Source organism: Macaca mulatta, chromosome 20 (assembly GCF_049350105.2).
Source record: "Macaca mulatta isolate MMU2019108-1 chromosome 20, T2T-MMU8v2.0, whole genome shotgun sequence".
Lineage (NCBI taxonomy): Eukaryota > Metazoa > Chordata > Mammalia > Primates > Cercopithecidae > Macaca > Macaca mulatta.
In genome coordinates, this window is record NC_133425.1 from 52,089,283 (window position 1) to 52,110,024 (window position 20,742).

A 20,742-nucleotide genomic window follows, 5' to 3' on the forward strand; every position below is an offset into this window, starting at 1 on the left:
CTCCAGGTTCCAGATCTCCTCAAGCTCCAGCCTAGGCTTCTCGGCTCATCTGAGAATCAAGACTCAGGCATCCACCCCTGACTTCTGCCCGTCCCCAGTGGAACTCAGATGGGTCTGCAGGCCCTCCTAACTTTGGTCGAACTCAGAAGTCTCACTAAGCATCCCTCCCAGCTCTACATCCTAGCTTAACATCAGCCTATCCCTCTTCACACACTTCCCTGGCCTGGCTTCCCCGGCAAGAAACATTCTAGCCTAATGTCATCCAAGCACCTTCAACAGTTCCTGGCACTAGCGGGTGCTCTTTAAATATTTGGTGAATGAATGATTGCCTATTTCAATAAATCAGTATTCACATCTGAAATAACTCATTTGGCAGGACCTACTATACCACCTTACAATTCTCTCCACCTGGAATGCTCTGCCCCTAGATTGTTTCAAACCTGGCTCTTACAATCAGATCTCAGCTCAACACTCCCTTCCTCAGAGAGGACTGCCCTGCACCCCTAGTCTCTCACATCACCCTGCTCTATCTATCCCAGCCTGTAGGATTCACCTACATAACTTCTCCCCATTGAAAAGTACAGAATAGATTATATGGTTTTGCACTAATAAGCATTGAGAAGTGATGTTTCTTTTTCTTGTTTTGCACCATTTACCACCTCTATATCATGCAGATAACATTCACTAAATGCAATCCTGGGTACAATCCTGGACTGGATCCTTGAACAGAAAAAGGACATTAGTGAGAAAATTGGTGAAATCTGGAGAGTGTAGTTTGGTTAATAATATTATAGCATATTATTACTATAAGTATCCTTAGATTCTAGGCATCCTTAAGATTGTAGGCAACATGAGTGAGCCAGAGACTACGGAAGCAAAGAAGGGAAGCCATGGGAGAGTGATCACCATTTGCACACATATGAGGATCAGGACTTCATGTTTTTATAAATAACAATAAAGCATCGCATCCTCAGTCATTCAAAGATTTATTCAGTCAATTACTTTTAGGAAAATCAGAAAGATTTGACCCACCGGGATCCAAATATCATAATAGCCTTACCAGACAATTCACTCCAAGCATTTTGATTAATTTTTGTTGATATGGTTGTTACTTTTCTAACATTCTCTGGCTTTTGGCATAAGCTTCTTTTTTTTTTTTTTTTTTTTTTTTTTTTTTAGACAGAGTCTCGCTCTGTCACCCACACTGGAGTGCAGTGGCACAATCTCAGCTCACTGCAACCTCCACACCTCTACTTCCCAGGTTCAAGCAATTCTCCTGCCTCAGCCTCCCAAGTAGTTGGGATTACAGGTGTGCGCCACCACACTGGGCTAATTTTTGTATTTTTAGTAGAGGCCAGGTTTCGCCATGTTGGCCATGCTGGTCTTGAACTCCCGACCTCAAGTGATCCACCTGTCTCCGCCTACCAAAGTGCTAGGATTACAGATGTGAACCACCATGCCTGGCCAGGCATAAGCTTCTGATTTTGAAATGACTATATAACTTACATGAGTTGTGATTGTTTTCAATCTACCAACCTACTCTTCTTAATCTTTTCATTGTTAGGATCTGTAAAAAACTCCTCCCACTTTCATCTCCACCTGCCAAACCCACAGTAGTAAATGAAATTGATGGGAAGGTGTGACCCGAGATGTGCTAACAATAACAAGCCTGCTTTGCCAGAGCAACAAAGAGCTAAGAAGTCTTCAAATGATTCTGAAATTAGAGGAGGCCACACCTGGATGCAGTAAGCCCAGGTCTCAAGGGGCAGAGGACCCGGCTTCTGGCCCATCCTGTCTTGGGTTTAGATCAAAGCTGATAGCTGGAGTCTGTTCCATTTTCCAAGAAGTGTGCTCTTTATAGCCCCCTGGAGCCATTCCTGGGTGCGACTAGCATCAGACGCTGGCTCAGGCTTGACTCAGCTTTAGTAACTACCTATTTGAGCGGGAAGCCAACCTCTGGAGCACCTGCTCTGGAAGGTTTGAGTTTTTCTACTTTGGTACAAACTCCTATAGCTGAAAGCAATATGCAGCTTTGTGAATCTGAACATCATGTCCTCAGGGGACATGGAAGACTAAAGGAAACTCCAAGTTCCATTTCCACATTCATGGCATTTCCAGGTAGGAAGGAGCCAGAGAGATCACCAGCCCAGGCTTCTGCCCAAGGCGAGAATCACCATCCTGCCCCTGTGTAAATACTTCCTGTGTGCGGGTGGCTCACATCTCACATGGAGGCCATTACATTTCAATGCAGTTCCCAGGCTGAGACCAGCCTGGACAATAGAGCAAGACTCTGTCTCTACAAAAAAAAAAAATACAAAAAAATTAGCTGGGCATGGTAGCATACACCTGTAGTCCCAGCTACTCGGGAGGCTGAGGTGGGAGGATCGCTAGAGCCCAGGAGGTCGAGGCTGCAGTGAACTATGATCGCACCACTGCACTCCAGCGTGGGTAACAGAACAAGATCCTGTCTCTGGAAAAGAAATTCTCAGAAATGCCCAACTCATAATGAGCCACATTATCAGTCTGTGGAAACGGATTGGCTTCATCACTCTGCCCATGTCAGCTTCTCGGGTACTTGAAGATGTATCGTCTTCCCTCCAAGCCTCCTCGATGCTGAAACCCCCATGTGGCCCCTTCATGGGATCCTGGGGAATGCAATTCCTAGTTTCTTTATCAACCTGGGCACACTTTAGCATCACATCTTCCTTAAGGGACCGGCTCCGAGAGAAACAGAACTCTAAAGCAGATGTGGACATGTCATGAGAACCTCCTCTGGCTCCCTACACCCAAAGTCTCCCTTTCCCTCTACCTGCCTCAGCTCCCAGGTGCAAACAAGAGGTAACACAGAGATCAGGGCCATGCCAACACTGTAGAACTCTCCAGAGGAAGATACCGAGAAACAAAGATCAGCGCTCCCCCCTCCTTTTTTTTTTTTTTTTTTTTTTTTTTGGCAATTGATTAGAGGTTTATTTTGCCAAGGTCAAGGATGTGACTGGGAAAAAGAAACACAAGTCACAGTAGGATCTGAGACCTGTGCTTGTTCCAAAGAGGATTTTAGGAACTTTGATACTTAAAGGGGAAACAGCATTATCCCCTTTGATATTTAAAGGGGAAAGAGCTTCCTCTCCTCTTCCTCAAGGAGAGAAAGGGAAATAAAAAAGGAGAGAGAGTAGGCAATGAAGCCAAGTGGTTACATTTTTGTGAGGCTCTGATTAGCGCTCAGTGAATCGATACATTTTTTTGTGTGGAAAGAGGGAGTAGGGGAAAAGTCAGTGATGCATTTTCTGGTGTTCAGTAACTCCATTTTACATAAGATAAAGTAAGCATGCGAAATTACAGCTATCTATTTGGGAACAAAAAAGGCAGTCTCTTGCATGACTCAGTTCCCAAACTTAACTTCCCTCCAGTGTAGTGAGTTTGGGGTCCCCAGATTCTCTTTTCTTTCAGCAGCAGCAACTATGTCCAGCTTGTCCTTGGCAGTTGGATGCTACCACTTAGCCCTGCCATCCTGAAATCCAATTACTCCCATTTGATTTAGGTTTCCTAATTCAGTGACTGCAGTTCCCACTGTTAAGTTCTAGCCTACAGAGAAATCACAGTACTGCTGCCTTTTTTGTTTTTGTTTTTAAGACAGGGTCTCGCTCTGTCACCCAGGCGGGATTGCAGTGGCACTATCACAGCTCACTGCAGCCTCAACCTCCCAGGCACAAGTGATCCTCCCATCTCAGCCTCCTGAGTAGCTAGGACTACAAGTCTGTGTGCCAACACACCCAGAATTTTTGTATTTTTTTCGTAGACATGGGTTTTGCCATGTTGCCCAGGCTGGTCTCAAATCCTGGACTCAAGACATCTGCCCACCTCGGCCTCCTCCCAAAGTGTTGGGATTATAGGTGTGAGCCACCATACCTGGCCTCACAGAGCTTCTTAAGGATGTGGGGGTTCCTCTCACAGATTTATTTCTGACAGGACTGGAAAAATCATGTCTTTTGGACCCTCCCAGTGTGGTTGACTAGGTCTTAAATGACAAATCCATCGACAAAAGTGAACTGGCCGAGGTGCTGAGGGGCTTGATGGATCCCTGCACAACACAGAAAAGGCGTGCTTACCTGCAGAAGGCGTGCTCACCTGCGGAAGGCATGCTCACCTGCGGAAGGCGTGGTCACCTGCAGAAGGCGTGCTCACCTGCAGAAGGCGTGCTCACCTGCGGAAGGCGTGCTCACCTGCGGAAGGCGTGCTCACCTGCGGAAGGCGTGGTCACCTGCGGAAGGCGTGCTCACCTGCGGAAGGCGTGCTCACCTGTGACTGTGAAGACGTGAAATGGAGAGTAGGATTTGGGACACCACACAGGATAAACAGGCAAAAGGGGAAGCTGGGACCACCTGTTTTGGGGTGACTCAGTATCTCAGAATGTGAGCTTGGTTTTTTTTTTTTTTTTTTTACGTAAATTTCTTCTTATTGGAGAAAAAAAGAAACAAGCAAGACTTGGCAGTATGTTTTTTAGACATAGATACCAATGAAACAAAAACTGCATTTTAAATTTTTTTAAAACAATTTTATTTCCAAAGATTACTGGGGAACAGGTGGTGTTTGGTTACATAAGTAAGTTCTTTAGTGGTGATTCATAAGATTTTCGTGTACCCATCACCCGAGCAGGATACGCTGCACCCAATTTGTAGTCTTTTACCCTCACTTCCTTCCCACCCTTTTCCCCTGAGTCCCCAAAGTCCATGGTGTCATTCTTATGCCTTTGCATCCTCATAGCTTAGCTCCCACTTATAAGTGAGAACATACGATGTTTGGTTTTCCATTCCTGAGTTGCTTCACTTATAATAGTCTCCAATCTCATCCAGGTTACTGTGAATGCCATTAATTCATTCCTTTTCATGGCTGAGTAGTATTCCATCATATATATGTGATATATGTATCATATATATCATATATATCTGTGGATAAGGAAACTTATCCATATATATGTATATATATACACCACAATTTCCTTATCCACAGAATGTGAGCTTGTTTAGAGATAGGGGCTGTGCAGAGAAAATCAAAGTAGGGTGTCATAATCGAATGCATTATCCAATATGACTGGTGTCCTTATAAAAAGGGGAAATTTGGACATGAGACACACACACAGGGAGGGTACCACATGAAGATGAAGACAGAGATCAGGATGATGCTTCTACCAGCCAAGCAATGCCAAGGATGGCCAGCAAACCACCAGAAGCCAGGAGAGGCGTGGAACAAATTCTTTCTCACGGCATCTGAGGGAACCAACTCTGCCAACACCTTGATCTTGGACTTGTAGCCTCTAGGACTATGAGAAAATACATTTCTGTTGTTTAAGCTGCTCAGTTTGTAGTACTTTGTTAGGGCAGCCCAAGCAAATGAACACACCACCCCTAGGCCTAAAGGAATAAGGAAACTCTGTCTCAGGAACCCAGTGAGAGGGCACCTAGCTGGAGCTGCTGGAGGCAGCAGTGTAAGCAGGAAGCAAGCACTGAAAATCTCAACCTCCTTCTCCTCCCACCCTTGTCTCCTGCCTTGCTTAAGCCACCTGGAAGCCAGTGAGGAAAGGAGGTGGGGGATGCAAGCCAAGAGTATGCACCCACTTGGAGAGGATGTTGTCCACGCTTCCCTTCTGACCTATCTATGTGGGGTCCTTAGTTAATGGAGCAGGAAGGGAACTCAGGAGCACCTGATCCAGCCCTTTCCTTTGACCCCTGGGGAAACTGAGTCTCAGAGGGGAATGTAAGAACGCAACCAATCAATGCAGAGTCAAGGCTAAGTCAGTTCTCTTGACTCCCCGCCATGCGCTCCTTCTGAACAGCAGGGCTGCTTTTTATCGCTGGTGTCTTTCACCTTCCACTCACCCACCTGAGCTCTTTAGCCCGGAGCCTTTTAGAAATATTTCTTTAATTTCTTATTTGAATAGGTAATACTTTGATATACCAAATTAAAAGGTATAAAAGTGCATACATGAGGATGTGGAGAAATTGGAATTCAATCTTTGTTCATTGCTAGGGGAACTGTAAAATGGTGCTGTGGAAAACAGGACAAGTCCTCAAAGATTAAACAGAATTACCTATGATCCAGCAATTCCACTCCTACGTATATACCCAAAAGAAAGGAAAACAGGCCGGGCGCGGTGGCTCACGGCTGTAATCCCAGCACTTTGGGAGGCCGAGGCGGGCGGATCACAAGGTCAGGAGATCGAGACCACGGTGAAACCTCGTCTCTACTAAAAATACAAAAAAAATTAGCCAGGCGCGGTGGCGGGCGCCTGTAGTCCCAGCTATTCAGGAGGCTGAGGCAGGAGAATGGCGTGATCCCGGGAGGCGGAGCTTGCAGTGAGCCGAGATAGCGCCACTGCACTCCAGCCTGGGGGACAGAGCGAGACTCCGTCTCACAAAAAAAAAAAAAATAAGAAATGAAAACAAGGACTCAAAAAAACACTTTCATCAATGCTCACAACAGTATTATTCATGATAATGCTTCTAGCCTAAAGGCAGAAGCAACCCAAGTGTCCATCAACAAAAGAATGCAGAAACAAAACATGGTCGGTACATACAATGGAATATTATTCAGCCATGAAAAGGAATGAAGTTCTGACCCCTGCTGTAGTATGGATGAACCTTGAAGACATTACGTTAAGTAAAATAAGCCACCTACAAAAAGACAAATATTGTATGATTCCACTTATGTGAGGTACCTAGTCAAATTCATAGAAGCAGAAAGTAGGATAGAGGTTACCAAGGGCTGGGGGGAGGAGGGAATGGGGAGTTATCGTGTAATAGGTACAGAGTTTCTGTTGCGGATGATGAAAAAGTTCTGGAAATAATGGTGATGGTTACACAGCTTTGTGGCTTAATGTCACTGAATTGCATACCTTAAAGTGGTTAAAATGGTAAAATTTATGTTATATATATTTTATCACAATAAAACGTATATTTACTTTTTTTTTTTTTTTTTTTTTTTTTTTTTTTTGAGACAGAGCCTCTGTCACCCAGGCCGGAGTGTAGTGGCATGATCTCAGCTCACTGCAACCTCCACCTCCCAGGTTCAAGTGATTCTCCTGCCTCAGCCTCCCGAGTAGCTGGGATTACAGATGCCCGCTACCACACCTGGCTAATTTTTGTGTTTTTAGTAGAGACGGGGTTTCACCATGTTGGCCAGGCTGGTTTCAAACTCCTGACCTCAGGTGATCCACCCTCCTCAGCCTCCCAAGGTACTGGGATATTTACTTTAAGGCCAGGCATGGTGGCTTCACACCTATAATCCCAGCAGTTTGGGAGGTCGAGACGGGTGGATTACTTGAGCCCAGGAGTTCGAGACCAGCCTGGGCAACATGGGAAAACCCCATCCCTACAAGAAATAAAAGTATATTTACTTTAAAAAGGACATAATGTGTAGAATGAAAGAAAGTCCCCCTCCCATCCCAGTCCTCGCCACCACAATCCCCTCCCTGGAGACGCCCCACTGACAGAGTTCCCTGGGTCTCCTTCCACACATGGTCTGTGGTTACACAGGTAAGTCCTCTCTTCTTAAACATACGCCTTACCTAGCTTTTGTGTACTCCATAAATGGTAGAATACTACATGCACGGTTTTATATTTTTCTTTTTTCATTTCATATGCTTTAGAGAGCATCCTCATTTTTTTAAGGCCACATAGTATTTCTGCACAAAGCCTTTTATGTAGGAACTGTTCAACTAATATTTGAAGATGACAACAATTGCATTTTAATAAGTACATTATCTTAACTCCAAAGAATGAATTAGGAATGGTAGAATTTCAGGCCAGGTGCGGTGGCTCATGCCTGTAATCTCAGCACTTTGGGAGGCCAAGGCAGGAGGGTTGCTCAAGTCCAGGAGTTCGAAACCAGCCTGGGCAATGTAGTGAGACCCCATCTCTATGAAAAATAAAAAATTAGCCAGGAATGGTGGTGTGCGCCCGTGACCTCAGCTACACAGGAGGCTGAGGTGGGAGAACCGCTTGAACTCAGGAGGTCAAGGCTGCAGTGGGTCATGATCTCACCTCTGCCACTCCAGCCTGGGTGACAGAGTAACACACTCCATCTCCAAAAAAAAAAAGGAAAAGAAAAGAAAAGAAAAGAAGGAAGGAAGGAAGGAAGGAAGGAAGGAAGGAAGGAAGGAAGGAAGGAAGGAAAGAAAGAAAAGGAAAAAAGAAATGGTAGAATTTCATAAACCTGCAAAGTATGTGTATGCACGGAGAGAGGATGGGATAGGAGTTTAGTCTTTTAGGTCAGCTTTACAAAGTTTACGGGGGCCACATCTGGCAAAAGACCCTGTGCTAGATGCTGGTTACAATAAATAACAGCCAACGACTGTATGGCTCTCATCCCACAGCAGCTACTGTTATAAGCACTTTAACCATGTTGACTGACTTAATCCTCGCAACAACTTGATGTTGTAGGTGCTATTATTAATTGCCCCCATTTTACAGGTCTGGACTCTGAGGCAGGAAGAGATTAAGTATCTTGCCTAAGATCCCCTGGCAGTGAAGGACAGAACCAGGGATTGAACCCACAGAGTGGGACTTTAGGGCCCTTGCTCTTGTTTTGTTTACTACATGAGCTGCCTCTCAGGCATGCAAACACTTACTGAACTTCGTGCCAAGCCCTGGGCTTCCTACTGAGAGAAATATAATGATACCTTAGCCACAAACCTCACCCTCGAGGAGCGACAGGGACACAGTTCACCCCAATACAAGGCAGACAACTTATCTGTGTTATACAAGAGGAACATATAGAATGTTCTGGAGGCTAAAGGAGAGATGGTACCCAACACCGAATGCCATGTGGAGGATGTGACACTTAGATATGAAAGGGAGCAACAGCCATTTGTTACATCGAGTCTTCCTGACAATTCTATTATCCCCATTTCATAGGTTTAAAAAGATTACTGTAATCCTAACACTTTGGGAGGCTGAGGCTGGAGGATTGTTTGAGCCCAGAAGTTCAAGACCAGCCTGGACAATATAATGAGACCCAGACTCTACAAAAAAAATTTTTTTTTAATTAGCCAGTATAGTGGTGCACACCTGTAGTCCCAGCTGCTTGGGAGGCTGAGGCAGGAGGATCACTTGAGCCCAGGATGTCAAGGTTGCAGTGAACCACGATTGCACTACTGCACTCCAGCCTGGGTGACAGAGTGAGACCTTGTCTCAAAAAATAATAATAATTAATTGAGGCTCCCAGAGATGCATTAAAGTGGTGGAGTTGGGATTCTCTCCCAGGCTTCTCTAACTCAGAGCCGTGCCTTGCCAAGACAGCCTGGCAAGGTCTTCCCCACGCTGTTCACATCAACCCATCAGGGATGTTTGGGTTCTTTAGTGGGCTTGGTGCGAACCACCATCCTTGGCAGGGCTGCACCGGGCAATTAACAAACCAAAAGCACTTTGAAGATAAAATTGTCCATAAAAAGGGCTGGTTCCCACAGGTGCAGGCAGTGAGGCAGGGACAGTTTGTGGGGAGGCTTGTGGTGATGACAACATGGGATCCTTGAACAAGGAGGCTGAGTTTCCAGGCCCTTCCAAAAATCTCCTTCTCTGGCCCTGGGAAGCTATGATTTGAAACCATCCCTATAAAGTTTATAAAATTAATCAGCTGACAAGGGAGGGAGGGAAGTGAAACTAAACCAAGCTTTCAGGACATTCAGCATTAATCACTAGGTCACCTTGCTCCCTGGCCTCTTTCCTCATGGTCATTCACTGCCTCTTGCCCTCGAATGACATAAACCCTGCCACCCCTTAACTGCTCTGTAGATAACAACTTGAATGTTGTGAAATGTTGTTTTCCATTTGAGATAGTCTTTCAAGTCCTGCGTAACAGTGAAAGTACTGACGTCAGCTGGCCTGAAGGACTCCACTGACATCAGCTGGTCAGAAGGACACCATGAGAAGCTGACACACCAAAAAACCCAGTTTCCACATCCTGATGATTTCATTCCTCTTACCCCAACCAATCAATGACCTCAATTTTCCAGCCCCTCACCTGCCATGATCCTCTTAAAAACCCCAGCTCAGCCTGGGTGACAAAGTGAGACTCTGCCTCAAAAAATACCCCAGCCCAGCACTCCTTGGAGAGATGGATTTGAGTCTTCTTCTATCTCCTTATGTGGTGCTCTGCAAAAACTTTCTCTGCTGCAAACCCTGCTGTCTTAGAGTATTTTTCTGTTACTGTACCATGGTCATACGAACTTGTTGGTCCTATAACAGACTGAAGGCAAAACATTCCAAACTTCAGCATGCAGCACTGTCCTCTAAATTTTGCCATAACTATGTTCTACTGTGCTATAGTTTATTTAGTACTATCTTCATTAAATTAACTCACTTAAAAATTATTCATCCTGGCCAGGCACTGTGGCTCACCCCTGTAATTCCAGCACTTTGAGAGGCCAAGGCAGGCAGATCACCTGAGGTCAGGAGTTCAAGACCAGCCTGCCCAACGTGGCAAAGCCCCGTCTCTACTAAAAATACAAAAAATTAGCCGGGCGTGGTAGCAGACACCTGTAATCCCAGCTACTCAGGAGGCTGAGGCAGGAGAATCACTTGAACCTGGGAGGTGGAGGTTGCAGTGAGCCAAGATCGCACCACTGCACTCCAGCCTGGGGGTCAAGAGCAAAACTCGGTCTCAAAAAAAAAAAAATTATTCATCCTAAGCACTTAATCTTTGTGAAATTATTTTCAATGCATTTATAATTTCTTTTTCATATACATAAATTAAAACTATTTAAAACAACAACAACAAAAGTTTTTCTGTGGATCATCTAAAAACCTCTCCCTTTTGGGAATGCCAGGCTAGGGCACCTCTCTCACCTCTAACCCCACACTTCCTCCTGCTCCATGACTTTTAGCAACTTTCTTTTCTTTCTCTGAGCCTCAGTTTCCTCATCCCCAGATTCCTTGCAGCTCTTATATAAGGAATTGGTGAAATGCAGCCTCAAGCCAGTCAGCCTGGGCTAGAATCCTGGTCCTGCCCTTTCTTGCAGTGTGACCTCAGGCAAGTTATTTAGCCCATCTCTGCCCCAATTGCACCATCTGTGAAATGGACACCACTTCACAGGGCTGCTGAAGGGCTTTGCGTCTCCTCTAAGAAGCCCACCCTGACCGTTTGATTGTATACACCACATGTTGCCTACCCCGGCGACTTCTGGGCCTCTTTACTTGTACTTTTTCCCATAGCATTTATTACCTTCTGACAAACAACTGCATGATCTAACAAACTGCATGATTGATTGGTTATGTTTACTCTATTTCCTCCTGCCCTCTCTGAGAATGTAAATTCCACGAGGCCAGGGATATTCACCAGTTTTGTTTGCTGATGTATCTATTCCAAGTACCTAGGTGGAAGACTGCCTGGCCCTCAATTAATATTTATTGAATGAAGGGAACGACTGAATGACTCCTGAGTCTCATAGCCTCCCACACGGGGTAAGAACCCCACATCCCAGGAAAAGTCAGTAAAACCCCTGACCAAAGAAAGTATTCCCTTCAGTTTCATAGTTTGAAGGAATAGGGGCTATTGGGGAACAGTCCCTGACTCAAAGGAAGGCAGTATTTTGGGCTTTCTAGAAGTACTAATGATACATCAAAGGAAGTGAAATTGTCATCAAAATCAATGCCTTTCAGCAAGTCCAGCAGATGTGGGCGGGGCTGCTGTCCTGTGGGTTTTGAAAGGGGTGTGTACTGGGAGAGCCCCCATGGTCACCTGCTGGCTGTGATTTCTACCTCCCTGTTGGGTTGGGAAGTTGTAGTTACTTTTACTAAGTGCCTGCTGAGTACCAGGGACTTCCTACAGATTAGTTCATTTATTCCTCAAAACAGCTAAATGTTGGCTGGGTGGGCATGGTGGCTTATGCCTGTAATTCCAGTGCTTTGGGAGACCGAGGCAAGAGAATCGTTCAAGCCCAGGATTCAAGACCAGCCTAGACAATATAGAGAGACCCCATGTCTACAAAAAATAAAAAAATTAGCCAGGTGCAATGACACACACCTATAGTCCCAGCTACTTAGGAGGCTGAGGCAGGGGGACCGCTTGAGCCCAGGAGTTCAAGGCTGCAGTGAGCTCTGATGGCACCACTGTACTCCAGCCTTGGCAACAGAGTGAAGACCTATCTCTAAAAAAACAACCAAAAAACAAAAATACAAATAAATGTAGTGGTGGAATTATGCCTATTGTACAGATGAGGAAAGAAGGATGAAAAAAGGAGTTGCCCAGGGTCACCCAGCTGACTGATTAGTACCAGAGTCTGGCTGGAACGCTGCCCTGCTCAGGCTTAGGCTTACCGTCCCAGTCTATAGCTCCTGCTCATGGCGCTCTCAGACCCTCACTCCCACCATTTGCCTCTGACCTGTGGATCTTGGGCTTCCCTGAAACAGGACCGGAACGAGCTTCCTTAGATGCTGATGTAGCAGTATATCTATTCACCATGGAAAGATGGTTACAGCATCACTTGAAACCCAGACCTTGCTTTCTGAGCCCAAAGGAGTGTCCCACCTCATCTACTAGACTGGTCTCCAAGAAATCTTGCCTGTTTCTAGAGGGATCAAAGGAGCCCGCTGGCCAGGTGTGGTGGCTCACGCCTATAATCCCAGCACTTTGGGAGGCTGACGTGGGAGGACTGCTTGAGCCCGGGAGTTTGAGACCAGCCTTGGCAACATAGTGAGACTGTTTCTACAAAAAAAAAAAGAAGAAGAAGAAGAGGAGAAGGAGAAGAAGAAGAAGAAAAAAGAAAAGAAAAGAAAAGAAAAAAAAGTAGTTGGGTGTGGTGGCACATGCCTGTAGTCCAGTTACTATACTATACCATATAACTATATTATCTATTCAAAACAAATAAAACTGGCTGGGCACAGTGGCTCACCCCTGTAATCCCAGCACTTTGGGAGGCCAAGGTAAGCGAATCACCTGAGGTCAGGAGTTCAAGACCAGCCTAGACAACATGGTGAAACCTTGTCTTTACTAAAAATACAAAAATTAGCCAGGCATGGTGGTCGGCACCTGTAGTCCCAGTTACTCGGGAGGCTGAGGCAGGAGAATCGCTTGAACCTGGGAGGTGGAAGTTGCAGTGAGCCAATATCATGCCACTGTACTCCAGCCTGGGCGACAGAGTAAGACTCAATCTCAAAGAAAAACAAACAAATAAAACTAAAAATAGTGAATGTTAAAAAATAAAGATGATCACAATTTTTGATTGGGGAGGTTGCAAAGTAGCTTGTTTAATATAAGCTAATTGTTTTTGTGTTTTAAAACTATGTATGTCACTAGTAATGGGACAAACTGACATCACACACCTCTCGGCAGGACAGACTGAGGACACAGCATCATTTCTGTTGCTGACAGAAATGCAGAAACTGTTATATCTAATCTTAAGAAAGTTTATCAGGCAAACCTTGAGGGGCACTCTATATAATAACTGGCCTATACTCTTCAAAACTGTCAAGGTCAGCCTGGCTTGGTGGCTCATGCCTGTAATCCCAGCACTTTGGGAGGCCAAGGCGGGTGGATCGCTTGAGCCCAGGAGTTCCAGACCAGGCTGGGCAACATGGTGAAACCCCATCTCTATTTTTAAAAACAAAAGAAACCTGTCAAGCTCATGAGGAAAAAGAAAAGCTGAGGAATGGTTTCACGTGAACAGAGAATAAAATACAGGACAACTAAATGTAATTGTTGTTCCTGGGTTAGATCCTGAACCAGAAAAAAAGTTGCTGTATAGGCCATGAGTGAGATAATTGTGGAAATTTCAAAAACTGTGGTCATGGGAGGCTCAGATGGGTCATAACACACATCAGGTTGGTCATTTCCTGGGCTACATACCTTGTATAGAATAACATTATACAAACAAGTTCTCTTTAGAGTTCCAGTACACTTATAATAACAATAAAATAATAGGACCGTAGCAACCTTTTGTCCTACCTTAGTGACTTGATGTATACACTGAGAACAGCTCTCAGTCTGAGGAAGGTCAGTTGAAGTCCTTACTGTACAAGTCCAGATTTTAAGGAAAATGAGTCCTGTGATGAGTTTCCTCATGCTTCGGCCGTGCGTGGACCAGTCAGTTTCCGGGTGTGACTGGAGCAGGGCTTGTCGTCTTCTTCAGAGTCACTTGGCAGGGGTTGGCGAAGCTACTCCTGTCCACATGCTGCTCACAGTCTACTGATGTTCAAGGATGGTCTCGGAGTTGGGCCTGCTAGAATAAACTGAGTCCAACACCTCTATACAGTTACGTTCAACTGGGCTCTCTGATACCGGGAGCAAGGTGGTGGGGTTTAGGGTGTTGCAAACTTCAATGGTTATGTGGGGATTTTCACATAGTAAGCTTTGGTACTTGGTTAATCTAGCATTTCTTAACCAATGATGTCCTTTGGTATTTATTAAAGTTACCGCAGCATGGAGGGCCTTTATATTCAGGTTTTGCCTAAGGGTTAGTTTATCTGCTTCTTGTGCTAACAGGGCCGTTGCTGCTAGGGCCCTTAGACCTGGGGGCCAGCCTTTGGAAACCCTGTCTAGTTGTTTTGAGAGATAGGCCACTGACCTGGCCAGGGCCCCACAGTCTGGGTTAAAACTCCAACTGCCGTTTTTCTCTTTCTGACACATAGAGTGTAAAGAGTTTTGTCAGGTCAGGTAGCTTCAGGGCTGGGGACGACATGAGTTTTTCTTTTAACTCATGAAAACCTCATTGCCATTGGTTGTAATAGATGTAGTTTATCTAATCTACATTTTTATTAACTGTCACCCACCAAAATATGGACTTAAATCCTGCAGCTATTTGATTTCAAGTTTTAAATTGATCTGGTATTCCTCATGGGACTCCAATTGCATCTAAACAGACATGAGAGTCTAAAGACCCATAAGGGGCTTCTCTCACTTTACGATGTCCTATTTTTTTTCCTTCTGATTGATGAAATGCCAGGGTGAAAGGGATAGCCAATTGGACTAAAGTATAAGTGCCACTCCAGTTATTCAGCAGAGTGCCCAATAAAAGGTCCACCACAATACCACCACGCATCCGCTCGGGGATGAACAAGGGCTGACTGATAAGCTCTTGAAAATTCTTAAGCTCATCTCATCCCTTCAGGTCTCCAAGGAATGCTGTTTCCTCCCTGTTGTGAGAGACATGAAGTGAACTTAGTATTGGGAGGAAGAAGCTGGATGGCCCTCGGGGGCTGACCTGAAGGGTGCCGGACTTCAGGATATATCAGAGAGAGCTTGGCATGACTTATTACTCCAGGCTGTAGAATCCTGGAAAAGAGCTACCATGCAGCCTATGCCTGGTCGACTGGAGGACCACCTTAGTGGAAGGGGGACAATCTGGGCCTCTGGACTGCCATGTGCACAAGCATAACAATTGCTTTTGTTTAACGCACAAATGGAATATTTGATCCATTTTAACCAGGCATTTGCATCTTGATATCCTGTCTTAATTGCTACAGTTTGTTTTAAGTCTTTAACTTCTATGATCCTCTAGTAAAATGAATGTATGGTTTTAGGAAATTACAAAAACTGGTTGGGGCAGTCAATCTTTGCTCTTTAGTGGTCCACAGAACGTTGGACCAAATATGGCATGAAAGCTCTACATCGGGGGGCAAGACTCATGGTTGGCACTGGAGTCTTTATCAAAATCTCCCTGGATTAAATGGTCCTAGTTTACCAGTGCCCAGTCTGAGGAGAGTCAGGAGGGACAGAAGTACTTTTCTGAAGTAGAAAGCTGTCTTTGACTTGGCAAGTCCCCCACAGGGTATAACAAGGCAAGCACTAAATGCAATAGTTTGAGGTGAAATTGATTTGGTTATGTTAATAACTAGATGGTCAGCAATAGAGCACAGAAAGAAGAAAGATTAATAGAATAGATGAAAAGAGTTAGATTTTTCTTAGCTTTAGTTTGGTAGGATTTTCCTCTGAGACTATGGCCCACAACTCTGGAGGGGGTGGTGCTTTCTTGACTCGGGTGTGATGAGTCCATCCTTTTTTTGCTGTACGAACAGCAGTCTTGGTGGTTAGCAGCACAAGGTAGGGTCCTTCCCAGGATGGCTCGAGTTTTTCTTCTTTCCACCTTTCGATGAGAACGTGATCTTCAGGCTGGTGCTGGTTTACTGGAAATTCTAGGGGTGGTACATGTGCTAAAAGACTTTTAGTTTTTGAGAGAAATGAAAGTGGAAGATAAACCAAGTATATATTTTCTAAGAAATTGACCTTTTGTTTTAAATGTGGGGACCTTGGCAGTGGACTTTATAGTCCTTAGTGCCTTTTTACTGAGAAATTTCCTTTAGCACCTATTTTTATTAGTTTTTAGACCAAAGAAAGCTAAACACTATTTTATATTTAATAATGCTTTTTGTATGATTTTTATACCAGATAAGCTAAATGTTATCTTTATATTAGTGTGTTATTAATGTTAAACCTAATTTTAATAAAACCTTGTAGACATAGTTATCTAATTTTTAATGTTTTACTATAGGGTAAGATTTTATAGACTCTTTTAACCTTTTATAATTTTTGCTAAAGAGCAGGTTGGTGCTTTAAGAAAAACCTGTTATGCTTTTACTTAATGTCCAGTCCACAGAAAAACTGGATGATACTTATTTAACTTTAGCTAATATGTTAAACACAGAATTTTCTTTACAATTAATGTTTTAAAACTTGCTTAAATCTTCAAAACAATAATTTTTTAAACTTTTTAATGTAGGTAAAAATATACATTCTTATGCCTCCTCATAAGGTTACTTATGCTTCCTCATAATGGTTACTTTTAAATTACACAACATTTTTTGCATAAATTCTTTTTTTAACACACTTATTTTTATAACCATTTTTTTCTTTCACGACTTTTACAGGCAATTTTTCGACATGCCTTAACTTTCTGACTTACTACAAACATTTCTTTCTTTAAACAACCAGTTAATTTATTTCAGGACAAGAATTTACCATATAACACTCTTTTTATATAAATTCCACCCCCCCCCTTTTTTCCCTTTTCTTTTTTCGAAGATAATAACCATTTGTTTCCAAAACGAACCTTTTTTTATGTCTGTGGACTAGACTGTCTAAGGCCACAAGAATAGAAGTTACTATAATACAGCTTACACTGTTTTTCTTTTTTTTTTTTTTTTGAGATGGAGTCTCGCTCTGTCGCCCAGGCTAGAGTGCAGTGGCGCCATCTCGGCTCACTGCAAGCTCCTCCTCCCGGATTAACGCAGTTCTCCTGCCTCAGCCTCCTGAGTAGCTGGGACTACAGGCGCCCGCCACCACGCCCGGCTAATTTTTTTTATTTTTAGTAGAGACGGGATTTCACCATGTTAGCCAGGATGGTCTTGATCTCCTGACCTTGTGATCCGCCTGCCTTGTCCTGCCAAAGTGCTGGTATTACAGGCGTGAGCCACTGCGCCCGTCTGACACTGTTAACTTTTAGCAAACTTTACTTTTGTTGAAAATCTTGTAAGTTTGGAATTTTAACTATCCTTTGCTATTATTAAGACCTTGTTTTGTCCAAATTAGAATTAGTATAGATGGCTTTTTTTTTTTCAATTACCCGGAAGGAACCATCAATCATCCTGTCCTGAAGGGAGTTCCTCTTAGGTCTGGTCAGACCTTCGTATGGTAATTGAGATTTAGATCCCCTGTTAGGAAACCTGCTGGGTTAAGGGAATTTTCAGCGGTTAATGTTAAATCATCTTTCTTTCTTTCTTTCTTTCTTTCTTTCTTTCTTTCTTTCTTTCTTTCTTTCTTTCTTTCTTTCTTTCTTTCTTTCTCTCTTTGACTTTGTCTCTCTCTCTTTGACTTTCCTTTTGCCTCTGTCTCTCTCTCCCTGTCTCTCTCTTTCTTTCTCTCTCTCTGTGTCTCCTTGACTCCCTCTTTGTCTGTATCTTCCTCTCTGTCTCTTCCTCTCTCTTTTTGCCTCTTTTCCTCTCTGTCTCTTTCCTTTCTCTCTCTCTGCTGGTCTTTCCTTGCCTCTGCCAGCCGCTTATGCTGCTGTTTTCTCAACCACTGTGTGTTGGGGGCGGGGGTCTAAAACCAGCTGTAACCAAGTGTCTCTGTATGGGAGCTGGTCTGGGAGCCCTGGCTTACAGGTTACCTTGTGCCATACCTTTGAAACAGGGGACCTGTCCAGGCTTCCTTCTAATGGCCAACCTACCTCTAATGCTGGCCAGTCTATCTTACACAAAGTTTTAAGTTTTCCTGGTGTCATAGTATTCCTTAGTCTCCCTTAAATGCTTTTTTCTGAAATTTTTCAACATAAGTTCCTAGTGGGGTGAGCTTACTTTGTGCCTCACCCGTGTTTCCTAGAGACAAAACACCATGCTCACACCACACACACACCGCAAAACAAAGAACGGGTAAAAAAGGCACACACACACTTTAGTAATTTACACCAAACCAAAATCAAAACCAAAATCAGAGTATCCAAAAATCCAAGCCAGGTCAAAACCAGAACCAAAGTATCAAGCAATCCAAGTCAAGTCAAAAACAAAAACCAAAGTGCCGGTATAGGCACACCGTGGGTGATCAGGCCTCATTTCCACTCAAATGGAGTGGGCAAGTTCCCAAGACCGGTCCTATCAAGCAATTCAAACCAAGTCAAAACCAAAACCAAACCAAAGTGCTGATAAAGGCAGGCTGTGGGTGATCAGGCCACACTTCCACTCACATGGAGTGAGCAAGTTCTCAAGACTAGTCTTACCAAGTTTCAGATGTCTGGACTCCAAGTATCAGTTCCTTCCCAGTGTTCAGCCACTGCGTTGATCCTCCACAGGGGCCTGCCAGGCACTGCTCTGGCGAGGCGTCCAACCGGAGCAAATGCCTACCCAGGAGCGCTCTCAGGATCCGCGTCGCTCGGGCTGGTCAGGGTCCCCCACAGGGATGTTCCACAGGGCAGGCTTAAGCCGCCTAAGGAGCTGCCTCGACCATCCACCAATCACCTCGCTTCCCAGTCAGGGAACCAAGAAATGTAGCAGGACGAGCCGCAGACAAAACCGCTCAGACACCAAGTTAAAGAAGGAAGGGATTTATTCAGCCAGGGTCATCCGCAAGACTCCTGTCTCAAGAGCCGAGCTCCCCAAGTGAGCAATTCCTCTCCCTTTTAAGGGCTCACAACTCTAAGGGGGTGCATGTGAGAGGGTCGTGATCGATTGAGCAAGCAGGGGGTACGTGACTGGGGGCTGCATGCACCGGTAATTAGATCGGAACAAAACAGGGCAGGGATTTTCACAGTGCATTTCTACATAATGTCTGTAATCTATAGATAACATAGCCGATTAGGTCAGGGATCGATCTTTAACTACCAGGCTCAGGGTGTGACGCCGGGCTGTCTGCTTGTGGATTTCATTTCTGCCTTTTAGTTTTTACTTTTTCTTTCTTTGGAGGCAGAAATTGGGCATAAGACAATATGAGGGATGGTCTCCACCCTTACTGGAACATTTGGACCAATGTGTGTCTCATCATGTCCAATGACTCATGTCTCCTTTCAGGTTTTCTAGCTATAAGCCCAACAGCGATAATTTACCAAGGTGTTGGGTATGTGATGGCAGCCCATGCCAAGGGCAGCCTCCCTATCCCACAGCAGGCCTGTCCTGGGACGTTGCAGGGCGTCTATCTGCCCATCCCTGAGAAGCAGCACTTCTTAGTCACTCTGGGTTCGTTTTCTCCCCACGTCTTTCAAAGCTTCGATGGGAACAGAACACTTCGTTCAATAGGAGGCCCTGAAAGGCCCTTTTGTGCAGCATCCGTCCCAGGAACCAGCTCAATGTTCTCTGAAAGAAAAAAGGCTTGGATAAAGACTGGCATTTTAAGAACCCTGGAGGTCAGGCCCTTGGTAATGAGCCTCATTAGTATGCAAACACACGCAGAGCAAAGCTTTAGCTCCTCCTGAACCTAGCTCTTTGCAGATGTTGATTTTATAGGTGGGATTTTTTTTTTCCCCTTCAGTATCTGTGGGGTTGCTGCACAGGTAGGAGATTTTTTTCTGCCTGGAAATGTAGCTGAGACAGGTCACTTCCCAGGCATTCTGCCAGGTTCTGCATTTCTGTCCCAAACAGGAAGTGGTCTCCTGGCAGATGTATTCTATTTATAAACAAATGAGTATGATTAGTTAGCCTCCTCCCACTTCCCTCATTCCCCTACAAACATGGTGGTATCCTGATCCATTATCTTGACCATGCCTGCATTGTGCACAGAGCCTGGGTTTTGGAACCAGATACACTGAGGCTCAAATCCTCACTCTGCCTCTTCCTGGCTGGGTGACCTTTGCAGATGACTTCTTTGAGCCAGTGTTTTCCTCTCAAATACAGTTTACAATAGTACCTGTTTTGCAAGTGAGGTGCCGGTGTCTTAGGATGCTAAGATGCAAAAATGAGATTTGGTGACCAGAGAAGAATACAATTAGAAGCAACTCATTGGCCAAGATTTTCCTGTAAGGAGATGAAATCAAGGAAGTAACTACTGAGCTCTGAAAAAATGCAATCAAATCCTAACATTTCCTTTTGGGTTGAAACTCAGAAACTTCCTATTACCCTCAAGGTAAACACAGACACACGCGCACACACACACACACACAAAAACAACAAAACAAAACAGAACCAAAAACACCCATACTCTGGCTCCAAAGGCTCTGGGTGTGTGTGATTTGGCTCCTATTCACTTCCTAGCTGCCAGTCTATCGTCTGACCTTGGGCTCTGGGGCTCTGAAGGTCTGAGACTCCTTAAGCTCCCTCATCCTCCCTCCAGCCT

At 44.6% G+C, this 20,742-nt stretch overlaps 1 long non-coding RNA gene across 2 annotated transcripts; it reads right to left on the reverse strand.

Moving 5' to 3' along the window:
• Positions 1-1,090: 1,090 nt before the first annotated feature.
• Positions 1,091-18,833, reverse strand: LOC144338028 (uncharacterized). Of its 2 annotated transcripts, none has more exons than XR_013411756.1 (2): positions 18,698-18,833; positions 1,091-4,302 (listed from the first exon to the last, which is right to left on the reverse strand). It is a non-coding gene; the product is annotated as an uncharacterized LOC144338028 (long non-coding RNA). The 2 variants fall into 2 exon arrangements; XR_013411755.1 differs by lacking the exon at positions 1,091-4,302 and adding an exon at positions 13,207-16,147.
• Between the last annotated feature and the right edge of the window lie 1,909 nt (positions 18,834-20,742).